This window comes from Triticum dicoccoides, chromosome 1B, assembly GCF_002162155.2.
Source record: "Triticum dicoccoides isolate Atlit2015 ecotype Zavitan chromosome 1B, WEW_v2.0, whole genome shotgun sequence".
In the NCBI taxonomy this organism is placed as follows: Eukaryota; Viridiplantae; Streptophyta; class Magnoliopsida; order Poales; family Poaceae; genus Triticum; species Triticum dicoccoides.
Genome location: NC_041381.1, coordinates 169,700,496 through 169,715,677, shown reverse-complemented (window position 1 = coordinate 169,715,677; position 15,182 = coordinate 169,700,496). Strand labels below are relative to the sequence as shown.

At 43.7% G+C, this 15,182-nt stretch overlaps 1 long non-coding RNA gene across 1 annotated transcript; it reads right to left on the bottom strand.

Annotated features, from left to right (window-relative positions):
- Nucleotides 1-652: 652 nt before the first annotated feature.
- LOC119326134 lies at nt 653-6,083 on the bottom strand. Its single transcript, XR_005157820.1, has 10 exons — nt 5,837-6,083; nt 3,288-3,367; nt 3,082-3,160; nt 2,141-2,246; nt 1,844-1,939; nt 1,698-1,760; nt 1,512-1,597; nt 1,272-1,291; nt 1,132-1,191; nt 653-1,050 (listed from the first exon to the last, which is right to left on the bottom strand). It is a non-coding gene; the product is annotated as an uncharacterized LOC119326134 (long non-coding RNA).
- Between the last annotated feature and the right edge of the window lie 9,099 nt (nt 6,084-15,182).

Genomic DNA, 15,182 nt, shown 5'->3' with positions numbered 1-15,182 from the left:
GCAAAAAAAACTAACCTCATACAGCTTGAGAAAGGAATCATGAAGTTCCTGGCATGCCTAGATTTTTCATAGCAAGGAAGGATGCATTTCAGAGCTTCATCACATGCTATCACATTATGTGAAGATCCACTATTTCAATCAGGACAGTAACCACAAAGAAGGTAATGCAAATTGTGCAATGCAAACAATACAGAGAAGGTAATGCAAACTCTGTGTAATGCAAACAATACAAAGAAGGTAACTGCAGCTCCCTCCACATTTTCACATCCGGGCTTGGGACCGGCAAAGGCAGTGTTAAACCAAAACAATACAAAACACAAATTATACAACAACATCAATCATTCAATTAAAGCATACAGGACACATAATCAAGCAAATGCAATATCAATGCAGCTCCCTCCACATTTTCACATCCGGGCTTGGGACCGGCAAAGGCAGTGTTAAACCACAACAAACAAAACATACAATCATTCAAGCAAAGCATTCAGGACACACCATCAAGCAAAGCATACAGGACACACCATCAAGCAAAGCATGCAGCACACACCATCAAGCAAATGCAATATTAATTCAAACACACACACACACACACACACACACACACAGTCGGTCACACACAGAGTCACAGTCACACACAGATTCAGACACACACACACACACACACACACAAAATAACAGTCACACAGAATCAGTCACACATACACAGACAGTCACACGCACAGTCAGTCACACACACCAGAGATAGGAAGGGCACAAACAGAAAGCTAACTACAAGCAACACCCATGATATAAGTTGTTTGGCAGTACCTTCCAGGAAGAACTTTTGTTATATCTGCTCATTTATTCTCATATACCTGATGGCATTAATCAGTGCATGTTCCTCCTCAGTAGTCCAAGCATCATTCCATATGGTTGGATTCAGATGATTATGCCACCTAAGATGTTTTGAATGAATTCAAAAATCAGCTTCGTATTAAGAACTACATCACCCAGACCAACTGTGTTTCCCCCGATAGCAGCCATAACTTGATTGAAGAATAGAGCAACCGTCTGCAGAAAGAAGAACAAAATAGTTAGACTGCAAATAAATAATGAGACGCCAAGAAATAACAAGTTACTCAAGGCAATTACCTGTTTATTAGCGATCGGAGGAAGTCCGCCGACCTAAACACGCCGAGCATGCCGAGTAGCCTAAGGAAAGAGTGGTCAGACATATGCATCACAGAACAGGAAAAATCTTAAGCACAAAGAAAGAAAGAAAGAAAGCATACCTGCTATGTCATGGCAGTGGCTGCATAGTAGGTGGATCGATGCAAAGGGAAGAAAGAATTAGAAAGTAATAACAGAACATTGAATAATAAAGAAGCGTGATAGATCACAGGTGGATTCATTCTGCCATCATCAAATAAACTGCAAATCAGAGTGAATCTGGTCGCGCTGTGATGACAGAATGGACTATCCATGATTTGAGCACTAGCGACACTGAATCATAAAAGGAGCACAGTAATCACCTGTCCTAGGGCTGATAAATTGAACATGTTCGGGAGCATGTTCGGAAACATTCCAGGATCAGCAGTAGGAAGTTCTGGTAGCTGACCTGCAATGCATCAACAGAGAATTGTTACCAATGTGTTTGCACATAAGGGGAAAATGCATTTCAGCAAACCATATAAAGATAAAACAATCAAAAGAAATACCTTGCAATGCGACCATTTTGTTAGTCCATACTTGTTTACAAGGTCAATAATTTTGTCATCTTCCTGTTGAAATAATATCATAAATACAACTATAAAATGTGCAAAATCTTTTTTTCTCGAGCAAAGTCAGGACTGCATTGACAAACCTCTTGAGTCCAAGGACCTTTGACGAGTTCAGTGTTAAAGAACCTTCTGCCAAGTATGTAAACATTGCACCTCTGTCCTATCCGGAAATAATTCAGCTGTGTAGGTAGATACTGACACAACATGTGAGCTCACCACACTTGCATATACAGAACAATGTCCAAAGAAGTATGGCATTACTATATTACTAGCTAAAATGTGGGATATGCATTCCTAAGGTATTACCAGCCGTAAGATCAATATTGTGTACAAAATTGGAAGGAGTTAAATTCGAGAAGGATTACCATACAAACACATACCAGGTTGATGAGTGATCCACGGCTTTAGTTCAAACACAAGAAGCACACCATCAGAACCATTACAAATCAAATTAGCCATCATGAAAGCCTCCATCCACCCTGGATTCTACATATACATCATTCTGAGCACAAACATCATACTTGTGGCAGGAAAATATACAGCAATGCATTGAAGAGTGTCCAAAGGGCAATGACACTACCAACTACAGAGGTATGTAGGTCATTAAATTACATGCCCATGACCTTATAGAAATTTCCATGCATAGGTAGTTATGGAGCGCTTGCACAATGACACGGTCATAGTCAACACACTCACATACACAGTCATAGTCATAAAATGACACAGTCAGCACACACACAATCACAATCAATACACAGTCACAGTCATTAAATGACACACAGTCACAGTCAACACACACGCGCACACACAATGGAGCGCTTGCACACAAGAAACAGACAAAGAAACACACAATCAGTCACACACACAAACAATCACACGGACACAATGGAGTACTTGCAAACAAGAAACAGACATAGATAGGATTAAACTAATCAAAGACATGAGAAAAAGTAAACTATTTGTTCAAGCTTCCCGCTCAGAACCTTCAACTCTGCATTATTTTAGTTCTTCAATTCCAAACCTCTCTCTGCATTACCCAACTACAAGCCAGGAGGCCACTACTGTTATATAAACAAAGAAAAGTGTAAGAGAGACAGAGAGCAAATTGTATTTCGTGTCACAAGATGAACCTAAAGAACTCACCAGGAAAATACTCAAATTAACAGATCAAGTGAATCATGGAGAACATCATGTAGAATAGTCGTCCAACAAATCCAAAGCAATTCAAGTATATATGTAGATAATAAAAGCTCATGTACATGCAAACCTTTCCCTCCCATAAGGTGATAAATTTGCAAGCTGAAGATCAAAATTCGATTACCTTAGCTGGTAAAACAGAAAGTGATAGGAACCCTGAGCAGTCCTTGGCATACTATCAGCTACTATCAGAATTATCGGTCCTGGAAAGAGCAACATACTATCAACATGAATACATAATCTTGTGAAGTGAACAAGGAAAACATGCCTAAATAAGCATTTTGGGACTACAGACATTAGCATCACAAAATGTAGAAAACATAAATATACCTGCGCGGTAAGCAAACCCTACCCATTAGTGTCCTTAGCAACACAAGGAAGAGCAAATGTGACATTTGTCTATATCCTACCTGAAATACTTAGAAAAGCATTATTCCAGTGAATGGACAGCAGTAATACAAAAAAGGAATATGATATCCACATAAGACACAATGAAACACATATATCACAAAAAATGGATTGTCAAACACCACGGTATACATGATTATTATGATAAGAAAAAAAAGGAACAAAAACAGGGAAAAGGATGCTGTGATGAGTGAGTGAGATATATAAGATAGGCATGAGATGCATTGGATGCCAAATCGGCTACACAAAGGAGTGGAAGCCAGGCAAGTGAGTATTACAAGAGTCAAACTTTTCTGCTCAGCCCATCATCATCTATCAGCAGGAGAGAAGCCTGACCAGTGCACGTATCTAGATCCCTGCCTGCTCGAAACAGCCTAAATGGTTTGCATCCCTGAACATATCCCCATATATGGGGAGACGACATTGGAATACAAGCAAAGCATGAATAAGAAACCAATTGGACAGACCATATAAGCAGTAACACAATCAGAATCACCCCATCCAAGCATTCAAACACAGTCACACACTCACACACAGATAATGGAGCACTTACACACATGAAACAGACAAAGAAACGTACATAGATAGTGGCACATCACACACACACACACAGTCAGACACATAGTCAAGACACACACAATGGAGCACTTGCACACAAGAAACACAAAAAGAAACAGACATAGATAGTGGTACAAACAGAAAGCTAATACATGCAAGACCGAAGTAAACTCAGAAAGCTATATAGAAGTTCCAGAAACCGAATGAGGTAAACTGATTTCTGTAGAGGGGTGAGGGTAATTCAGATCTTCATTCCTGAAAACAGGAAGCTAGTTAGATCATCATCACTACCCACAAGTTTGTAGGCACAGAGACGCATGCTTATTCTTGTCACAAAGTCTAGGCAAAGCAAGAAAAGCAGTATTTCAGTGACTGGACAATAGTAATTGATATCAGAAATACCACTTACTAACAAAACCTACTTGCGTTGAACATAAATTAAATTTAAAAGTTAGCAGATTTACACTATGTTAGGTCACAACCAGGTTATAAACAAACATAGAATAAAATCTATATGCAATCCTAATCCTAATCATGCCCAGGCTTCCCAAGTGCATGGCTTACATAGCGACAAACACAGAAGTCACCATTCTTGATATTTTAACAAGTGAGTACAAAATTTGCTCCATAAAATTTAACAGGAGAAACAAAAGGGACGTGACTAAAGTGAGCAGCATTGATAAACAACATGTGATGAACGTTCTTTCACAGATAAATAAACTCTGGAGTTATGCTCATAGCAGAATCATATGTCCAAGTGTGCAATGACAAAACTATAGAGTTATGCTATGCAATCTAGAACAAAGTCTCTAGTACTCCTATATGGAAATGTAAATAGCAACACAAGGAAGAAAAGCAGGAAACCTTGTCAAACAGTAGCAGCAGCAGGTGTTCAGTTAGTCAATCAGCAAGCCACATGATTTGCACTCTCTTAGAAATTTCTACTCTGCCTGCTCGAAATGGCACCCACGGCCTACATGGTTAATGGTTTGCACCGCTGAACACACATCACCATATATGGGAACATAAGCAAAGCATGATACTCTAGGAAGTAACCAACCAATTGAAAAGAACAGAAGCAGTAACACCCGTCAGAACAAAATCACCCCTGCATCTAGCCTGACGAAAGTGGAACAAGCTAGCTGGTACAATCAGAATCGACAGAGGAACCAGAGCATCAAAGGGCACATTTCTCGACGGACGAACACGAACAAGCTAGCCGTTTGAGATCTGAAAACGACCGACGAACAACCGCAGGAGCCTAGGAACCAATTTGAACTAGCGCGACAAACTGACAACTGCTCTCCGCCTCTCCATCTCTGGCCGGAACCCAATTTCAAAACCAAGACCCGACCGTTACTGTAACGCTCGCGCTGACACGAACACGAAGAAACGCAGGATCCAGAGCGTCTCTCAGATAATAGAAGAGCACGCAAAGATTTCTCAATTGCAAACCAGACGAGAGACCCTCGACGAGACAGGACCAAGAACATGCGGGCGCGTCGGGGCAACGGCTAGGACGAGCAAAAACGGGCGACGGCGAGGACGAACAGAATCAAATCAGAAGCGAGCGACTCTAAACTGACGACGGCGGGGACGCACAAAATCAACTCAGGTGCGGTTCTAAGCTGACGAACTGAGCGCGAGCAAAATCAAATCGGACGCGGTTCTAAACGGACGACGGTGAGAACGAGCAAAATCAAATCAGGCGCGATTCTAAACGGACGACGAGAACGAGCAAAATCAAATCAGGCGGGATTGTAGCTATCTAAACCGGCGACGGCAAGGACGGGCAAAATCAAATCCAAACGCGATTCTGAACGGGCAAATCGATCGAGAAGGACGAGCAAGATGAAATCCGGCTTGAGGAGGACATACGCACGGCCCGGGCGAAGGGTGGAGGAGCAGCGTACCGGCCGGAGCGCGGCGGGGAGGTCGGAGGAGAGAGGCACCGCCCGGACGAGGAGGAGGAGGAGCAGACCGGGCAGAGCGCGGCGAGCAGGCGAGAGGCGCGGCGCGGAGGAAGAGAGGAGGAGGAGGAGCGGCCGGCCAAAGGGCGCGCCTTTATAGCCGGGGCAGAGGCGGTGGCGGCAGCCCGAGCCTTGTCCTTCGCCGAGATGGCTTGGCGTGGTGGCGGATAAAAGGAAAGTGGAGCTGCTGGGTTCGTGACGGAAATAAAAGGAAAGTGGAGCGGGCAGGGGTGGGGGTTGGCATGCGGTGCTTCCGTCTCGAATTGGGGGAATTTTTACCGTAGCGATGCCCATCCACGCCGTGTCTTGGAAATGGTTTTTGGTATTCTCAAAAAAATTGCTTTTTTAGTTCATGGCATACCCATACCCTATTAGGCCATCTCAAACGTGACCATAAAATGGATCCGTATCTATCCTCGGACGTTGACATTGACACGGAGCCGGTCCTCCAAAAAAAAAATCATATGAGACCAGGTCTCATATAAAGCAGGTGAGACCCACCCTGATGGATGACACATAGCATTCACAAATCACAAAGTATCTAATCTCTCTTCCTCTGATTTCAGGTGGGGGGTGGGATAGATGCTTTGTGATTTGTGAATGCCACGTGTCATCCATTAGGATGAGTCTCACCTGCTAACCCGTGAGACCTGGTCTCATAGAATTTTTTTCCGTCTTCCAACCATCCACAAACATTTCAAACTGTATTTAAACAAACCGAATGAAATACATGTAAATTGAACGATTTTTTATCTAAACCGGACAAATGTTTTTACATTTCAGGCATATTTCATTAAATAAAAGCGATCAAATCTAAACTTGGTCTAAATCTAAGGTGGTGTGCGTCCTTCGGGTCCTTATTCTTCCCATCTGTGCCCATGTCGGGCGGCCGTGTCCATGTCTGACGGTCAGCTAAGTCACGCAGAGTGAAAGTGCGGCCGCCGATAAACAAGAGTACATGGGACAAGGATCAGCTCATGGGACTCGAGGCCTCGCCGCCTCCCACGCGCTACTGCTCCTCGTCGGAGTCTGCGGCCTGTCTGTCACCGGTTCATGTGAGATCGATGATAGACATGGACGGACATGCCTCCTCATGGAATCGGCACCGTCAAAACTTCATTGGCGGCACAAAGGGTGCGCAACTGCCGACATTCTCGTCCACGATCACCTCCGCGTCCGACTGTGTCGCGGCCGCGTTGCAGGCGGCACGAGTGTGCGCGGCTTTGTACAACACCCTTTGCTCGGTGACGAAGTTGGGTTCTCTGCGGCCTTGGCCGCCTCGGCCTCCTCGCTCACGAGCTGGATGTAGATTTGGCCTTCCTTCAGCCTATGCTGCTTGAGGAGGGAGAAGTTGTACACTGTTCCTCCTGTGCCTGCTGGAACCCTGACATCAACTATGGCGCCAGCTGCTGCTCCCCCATGGCATCCTTGAGGTGTGCCTGCGCATGCTCCATGGTCCAGCCGGCATGGAACAGGGTGGACAGGGGCGCCGACTCATCGTCGGAGGCTGTCTCCATCGTCGGGTAATCGTCGGAGACCTCCGAGGAGTAGGCCGACAGGCCGACACTAGTAGAAAACAGGGTACTAGTCCCGGTTCCAGAGGGCCTTTAGTCCCAGTTCTGGAACCGGCACAAATCAAACGGGACTAAAGACCAAAACCTTTAGTCCCGGTTTGCTTACAAACCGGGACATAAGGGGCTCCACATGGCCGCTGCAGGGCTCCCAGGAAGGTGGTATTTTAGTCCCGGTTGGTAACACCAACCGAGACCAAAAGGCAGTCACGCGTCAGCAGCTCGCACGCGCTGGGATTTTTGTTTATTTTTTGAAAGGGGGGGGGGGTTTAGGGGTTTTCGAGGGTTAATTTAGGGGTTTCATATTGTGTTAGCTAGCTAATAGAGAGAAGTGACATCTCTTTCTCCCTGTTTGGTCGACGCTAGCTACTATACGTATAGAGAGAACTCGACACGCTAGCTAGTAAGCAAAATAAGGAACCATTAATTACACAAGATCGTCATGAACATATACAGAGAGAAGTGACCTCTCTTCCTCCGAGATTGGTCGAATAACAAGTTTTCGTATAGATCTTTCCGACGCTACTACATATATACAATATAACATCTCTTACAATCCCTAGCATCTAAAATCAATTCAACTTCCACATGGCATTCTCCGTTTTTATGTATCACGTGGTCAAGAAAGAATCCTGTCAATTCCTCTTGAATTGCTTGTGTGTGATCATGTGGTAGGAGTTCATCCCGCATCTGCCACAACTAATTTAAAGAAGGGGGTCAATACATATATATGAATGAAACTCAATACAATTTATGGTAATAAAACAAAATTGTGAATATTGTTTACGTACTTCATATTGTTGGTCAGAGTAGCCCCACTCAGAGTTCGAGTGGTGGATGAACTCGCAAACGTAGTATCCACATAAATTATTCCCGCCTTCCTGCCAAAAGCACTTTACGATAGTAAAGTTCAATCAAACTGATAATGAAGCATGATAATGGTATTGATGAAACAAGAATCGATGAGAGATGTGCGGAACTAGCTAGTACTACTTACTTTGGGGTGTGTAAATCGCATCTCCTTCTGCAGACCTGGAACCATTTTGATGAACTGTTTCCAAACCCTGCCAGGCAAAGGAAATGATTACTTGATATCAGCAAATGAACGAAAGTTGCCGATATGGTGCGATAATGATCGATTGAACTTACTTTTGGAGCATTGCAGTCACGTTTGCATACTCCTAGGGATCTTTATGTCTCGAGTCTAAGACAGTTACTACTCCCCGGTCAAAGTTAATCTCTAGCAGAATAAAGTGGAAATTGCGCACGCATACTCATCAATTAAATTACTATAACCTCGAGTAAGCGAAACCGAATATGCACAAGACAGTAACACTCACTTGAATTTGTAAGGAAAGAGTATTTTCCCTTTGTTTTGATATTGAAGTAACTGTTGTAGCAAGTTGTCCTCAGTATCTTTGACTCTCTTTTGAACCGACCATTCATTTTACGGTATTTGGGTTAATGAACCCAATGTCATAGATTTGTCCTTTTTTGCATTTGATGATCTTCAATCTGCATAATATAGTGAGGATAATTATATATACATGCAATGAAAGAGCTGAGCTATAGAGACTTAATTACAGAAGTAATACTTACAGACAGTAGCAAGTCATGAGTTGTTTGTCGAGGGTGTCTTGATTGAATAACTGAAATAACTCCACAAATTCAACAGGCAGCAACTCAACTCCAATGAGGCCGTGCTCATCTTTAATTCTCACCACCATACTATCCTTCCCCAGACTTCCTACAGGTATCCATGTACCATTCATGCAATCTTCGCATCATCGTTGTTAGAGGAGGATGATCAGGTTTGACTAGAGGCTTCCCGTACTCGTATCTAAAGATCTCTACTACCTCTAATGTTTCAAACTCTACATCATCGCTTAGGTAATCACCAAGATTGGTACCGGGCACTAGCCCCGGATGATTAGCGACGATATCGCTAGACACCTTTGTTGGGGAACGTAGCATGCAATTTCAAAAAAATTCATGCACTCACACAAGATCTATCTAGGAGATGCATAGCAACGAGAGGGGGAGAGTGTGTCTACGTACCCTCGTAGACCGAAAGCAGAAGCGTTTAACAACGCGGTTGATGTAGTCAAACTTCTTCTAGCTCCGACCGATCAAGTACCAAATGTACGGCACATCCAAGTTCTACACACGTTCAACTCGATAACGTTCCACGCCCTCTTGATCCAGCAAGGTGTCAAGGAAGTAGTTCCGTCAGCACGACGGCATGGTGACGGTGATGGTGAAGTGATATGCGCAGGGATTTGCCTAAGCACCACGACAATATGACCGGGGTGTAAACTATGGAGGGGGGCGCCGCACACGGCTAACAGTTGATCTTGTGTGTTGTAGGCGCCCCCTCCCCACATATATATAGGTTGGAGAGGAGGAAAGGCAGCTAAGGGGGCACCCCAAGTAGGAGGAATCCTACTTGGGGTCCTCTCCCAATTTCGGCCAACCCCCCTCTTCTATTCCTATTCGGGGTAGGAAGGGAAGAGGGGAGAGGGGAATCCTATTCCATTTTCCCTTTCTTCCTTCCCTTTCTTCCTTCTCCAATTTGGTCAGCCCATATGGGGGGCGCATCAGCCCCTTTTTGGCTGGTGCATTTCCCCTCTTGGCCCATAAGGCCCATATCTTTTGTCGGGGGTGCCCGGAACCCATTCTAGTGACCCGATTTGTACCCGGTACCCTCTGGAACACTTCCGGTGTCCGAGTACCATCGTCCTATATATCAATCTTTACCTCTCGACCATTTTGAGACTCCTCGTCATGTCCATGATCTCATCCGAGACTCTGAACAACATTCGGTCACCAAATCACATAACTCATATAATACAATATCGTCATCGAACGTTAAGCGTGCGGACCCAACGGGTTCGAGAACTATGTAGACATGACCAAGACACCTCTCCGGTCAATAACCAATAGCGGGACCTGGATGCTCATATTGAAGGAAATATGCCCTAGAGGCAATAATAAAGTTATTATTTATTTCCTTATTTCATGATAAATGTTTATTATTCATGCTAGAATTGTATTAACCGGAAACATAATACATGTGTGAATATATAGACAAACAGAGTGTCACTAGTATGCCTCTACTTGACTAGCTTGTTAATCAAAGATGGTTATGTTTCCTAACCATGGACAAAGAGTTGTTATTTGATTAACGGGATCACATCATTAGTTGAATGATCTGATTGACATGACCCATTCCGCTAGCTTAGCACCCGATCGTTTAGTATGTTGCTATTGCTTTCTTCATGACTTATACATGTTTCTATGACTATGAGATTATGCAACTCCCGTTTACCGGAGGAACACTTTGTGTGCTACCAAACGTCACAACGTAACTGGGTGATTATAAAGGTGCTCTACAGGTGTCTCCAAAGGTACTTGTTGGGTTGGCATATTTCGAGATTAGGATTTGTCACTCCGAATGTCGGAGAGGTATCTCTGGGCCCTCTCGGTAATGCACATCACTTAAGCCTTGCAAGCATTGCAACTAATGAGTTAGTTGCAAGATGATGTATTACGGAACGAGTAAAGAGACTTGCCGATAACGAGATTGAACTAGGTATTGGATATTGACGATCTAATCTCGGGCAAGTAACATACCGATGACAAAGGGAACAACGTATGTTGTTATGCGGTTTGACCGATAAAGATCTTCGTAGAATATGTGGGAGCCAATATGAGCATCCAGGTTCCACTATTGGCTATTGACCGAGAATAGTTCTAGGTCATGTCTACATTGTTCTCGAACCCGTAGGGTCCGCACGCTTAAGGTTTCGATGACAGTTATATTATGAGTTTATGAGTTTTGATGTACCGAAGGAGTTCGGAGTCCCGGATGAGATCAGGGACATGCCGAGGAGTCTCGAAATGGTCAAGATGTAAAGATCGATATATTGCACGACTATATTCGGAGTTCGGAAAGGTTCCGAGTGATTCGGGTATTTTTCGGAGTACCGGAGAGTTACAGGAATTCGCCGGGGAGTATATGGGCCTTATTGGGCCATACGGGAATAGAGGAGAGAGGCCGAAAGGAAGGAGGCGTGCAGCCCCCCTCTAGTCTGAATTGGACAAGGGGTGCGGCCCCCTTTTCCTTCCTCCTCTCCCCCTCTTTCCCCCTTCTCCTACTCCAACAAGGAAGGAGGGAGTCCTACTCCCGGTGGGAGTAGGACTCCCCTTGGCGCGCCCCTACTAGGCCGGCCGCCCCCTCCCCCCTTGCTCCTTTATATACGGGGGCAGGGGGGCACCTCTAGGAACAACAATTGATCCCTTGGATCTCTTAGCCGTGTGCGGTGCCCCCCTCCACCATAATCCACCTCGATAATATCGTAGCGGTGCTTAGGCGAAGCCCTGCGTCGGTAGTACATCAAGATCGTCACCACGCCGTTGTGCTGACGGAACTCTCCCTCGACACTCGGCTAGATCGGAGTTCGAGGGACGTCATCGAGCTGAACGTGTGCTAGAACTCGGAGGTGCCGTAGTTTTGGTGCTTGATCGGTCGGGCCGTGAAGACGTACGACTACATCAACCGCGTTATTCTAACGCTTCCGCTTTCGGTCTACGAGCGTACGTGGACACACTCTCCCCTCTCGTTGCTATACCATCACCATGATCTTGTGTGTGCGTAGGAGAAATTTTTGAAATTACTACGTTCCCCAACAGTGGCATCCGAGCCTAGGTTTATGCGTTGATGTTATATGCACGAGTAGAACACAAGTGAGTTGTGGGCGAAACAAGTCATACTTCTTACCAGCATGTCATACTTTAGTTCGGCGGTATTGTTGGATGAAGCGGCCCGGACCGACATTACGCGTACGCTTACGCGAGACTGGTTCTACCGACGTGCTTTGCACACAGGTGGCTGGCGGGTGTCAGTTTCTCCAACTTTAGTTGAACCGAGTGTGGCTATGCCCGGTCCTTGCGAAGGTTAAAACAACACTAACTTGACGAACTATCGTTGTGGTTTTGATGCATAGGTAAGAACGGTTCTTGCTCAGCCCGTAGCAGCCACATAAAATTTGCAACAACAAAGTAGAGAACGTCTAACTTGTTTTTGCAGGGCATGTTGTGATGTGATATGGTCAAGACATGATAAGATATAAGTTGTTGTATGAGATGATCATGTTTTGTTGAACTTATCGGCAACTGGCAGAAGCCCTATGGATGTCTCTTTGCTGCATAAGATGCAAGTGCCAAATAATTGCTTTACTTTATCGCTATACGATAGCAATAGTTGCAAGAGCAATAGTTGGTGAGACAACCATGTGATGACACATTGATATATATCAAGATGATGAAGATCATGTTATCGTGCCGGTGACGATAGAGATCATGACAGTACTTTGGAGATGGAGATCAAAGGCGCAAGATGACCATGGCCATATCATGTCACATATTTTGATTGCATATGATGTTTATCTATTATACATCTTATTCTTGCTTTGATTGACGGTAGCATTTTAAGATGATCTCTCACTAATTATCAAGAAGTGTTCTCCCTGAGTATGCACCGTTGCCAAAGTTCGTCGTGCCCAGACACCACGTGATGATCGGGTGTGATAAGCTCTACGTCCATCTACAATGGGTGCAAGCCAGTTTTGCACGCGCGGAATACTCAGGTTAAACTTGACGAGCCTAGCATATGTAGATATGGCCTCGGAACACGGAGACCGAAAGGTCGAGCATGAATCATATAGTAGATATGATCAACATAGTGATGTTCACCATTGAAAACTACTCCATCTCACGTGATGATCGGTTATGGTTTAGTTGATTTGGATCACGTGATCACTTAGATGACTAGAGAGATGTCTGTCTAAGTGGGAGTTCTTAAGTAATATGATTAATTGAACTTTAATTTATCATGAACTTAGTCCTGGTAGTATTTTGCAAATTATGTTGTAGATCAATAGATCGCGTTGTTGCTTTCATATGTTTGTTTTTGATATGTTCCTAGAGAAAATTGTGTTGAAAAATGTTAGTAGCAATGATGCGGATTGGATCCGTGATCGAAGGTTTATCCTTATTGCTGCACAGAAGAATTATGTCCTTAATGCACCGCTAGGTGACAGACCTAGTGCAGGAGCAGATGCAGACGTTATGAACGTTTGGCTAGCTCAATATGATGACTACTTGATAGTTTAGTGCACCATGCTTAACGGCTTAGAATCAGGACTTCAAAGACGTTTTGAACGTCATGGACCATATGAGATGTTCCAGGAGTTGAAGTTAATATTTCAAGCAAATACCCGAGTTGAGAGATATGAAGTCTCCAACAAGTTCTATAGCTAAAAGATGGAGGAGAATCGCTCAACTACTGAGCATGTGCTCAGATTGTCTGGGTACTTCAATCGCTTGAATCAAGCGGGAGTTAATCTTCCAGATAAGATAGTGATTGACAGAATTCTCTGGTCACCATCACTAAGTTACTAGAACTTCGTGATGAACTATAGTATGCAAGGGATGACGAAAACGATTCCCGAGCTCTTCGTGATGTTGAAATCGACGAAGGTAGAAATCAAGAAAGAGCATCAAGTGTTGATGATTGACAAGACCACTAGTTTCAAGAAAAGGGCAAAGGGAAAGAAAGGGAAACTTCAAGTAGAATGGCAAACAAGTTGTCACTCCCGTGAAGAAGACCAAAGCTGGACCAAAGCCTGAAACTGAGTGCTTACACTACAAAGGAAATGGTCACTGGAAGCGGAAATGCCCTGAATATTTGGTGGATAAGAAGGATGGCAAAGTGAACAAGGGTATATTTGATATACATGTTATTGATGTGTGCCTTACTAGTGTTTATAGTAGCCCCTGAGTATTTGATACTTGTTCGGTTGCTAAGATTAGTAACTCGAAACAGGAGTTACAGAATAAACAGAGACTAGTTGAAGGGGAAGTGACGATGAGTGTTGGAAGTAGTTCCAAGATTGATATGATCATCATCGCACACTCGCTATACTTTTGGGATTAGTGTTAAACCTAAATAAATGTTATTTGGCGTTTGCGTTGAGCATGAATATGATTTGATCATGTTTATTGCAATACGGTTATTCATTTAAAGTTAAAGAATAATTGTTATTCTATTTACATGAATAAGACCTTTGATGGTTATACACCCAATGAAAATAGTTTGTTGGATCTCGATCGTAGTGATACACATATTCATAATATTGATGCCAAAAGATGCAAAGTTAATAATGATAGTGCAACTTATTTGTGGCACTGCCATTTGGGTCATATCGGTGTAAAGCGCATGAAGAAACTCCATAAAGATGGATTTTCGGAATCACTTGGTTATGAATCATTTGATGCTTGCGAACCGTGCCTTTTGGGCAAGATGACTAAAACTCCGTTCTTTGGAACAATGGAACGAGCTACTGACTTGTTGGAAATAATACATACTAATGTATGCAGACCAATGAGTATGAAGGCTCATGACAAGTATCGTTATTTTCTAACCTTCACAGATGATTTGAGCAGATATGCGAATATCTACTTGATGAAACATAAGTCTGAAATAGTTGAAAGGTTCAAAGAATTTCAGAGTGAAGTGGAAAAAATCATCGTAACAAGATAATAAAGTTTCTACGATCTGATCGCGGAGACGAATATTTGAGTTACGAGTTTGGTCTTCAATTAAAACAATGTGGAATAGTTTCACAGCTCACGCCACCTGGAACACCACAACGTTA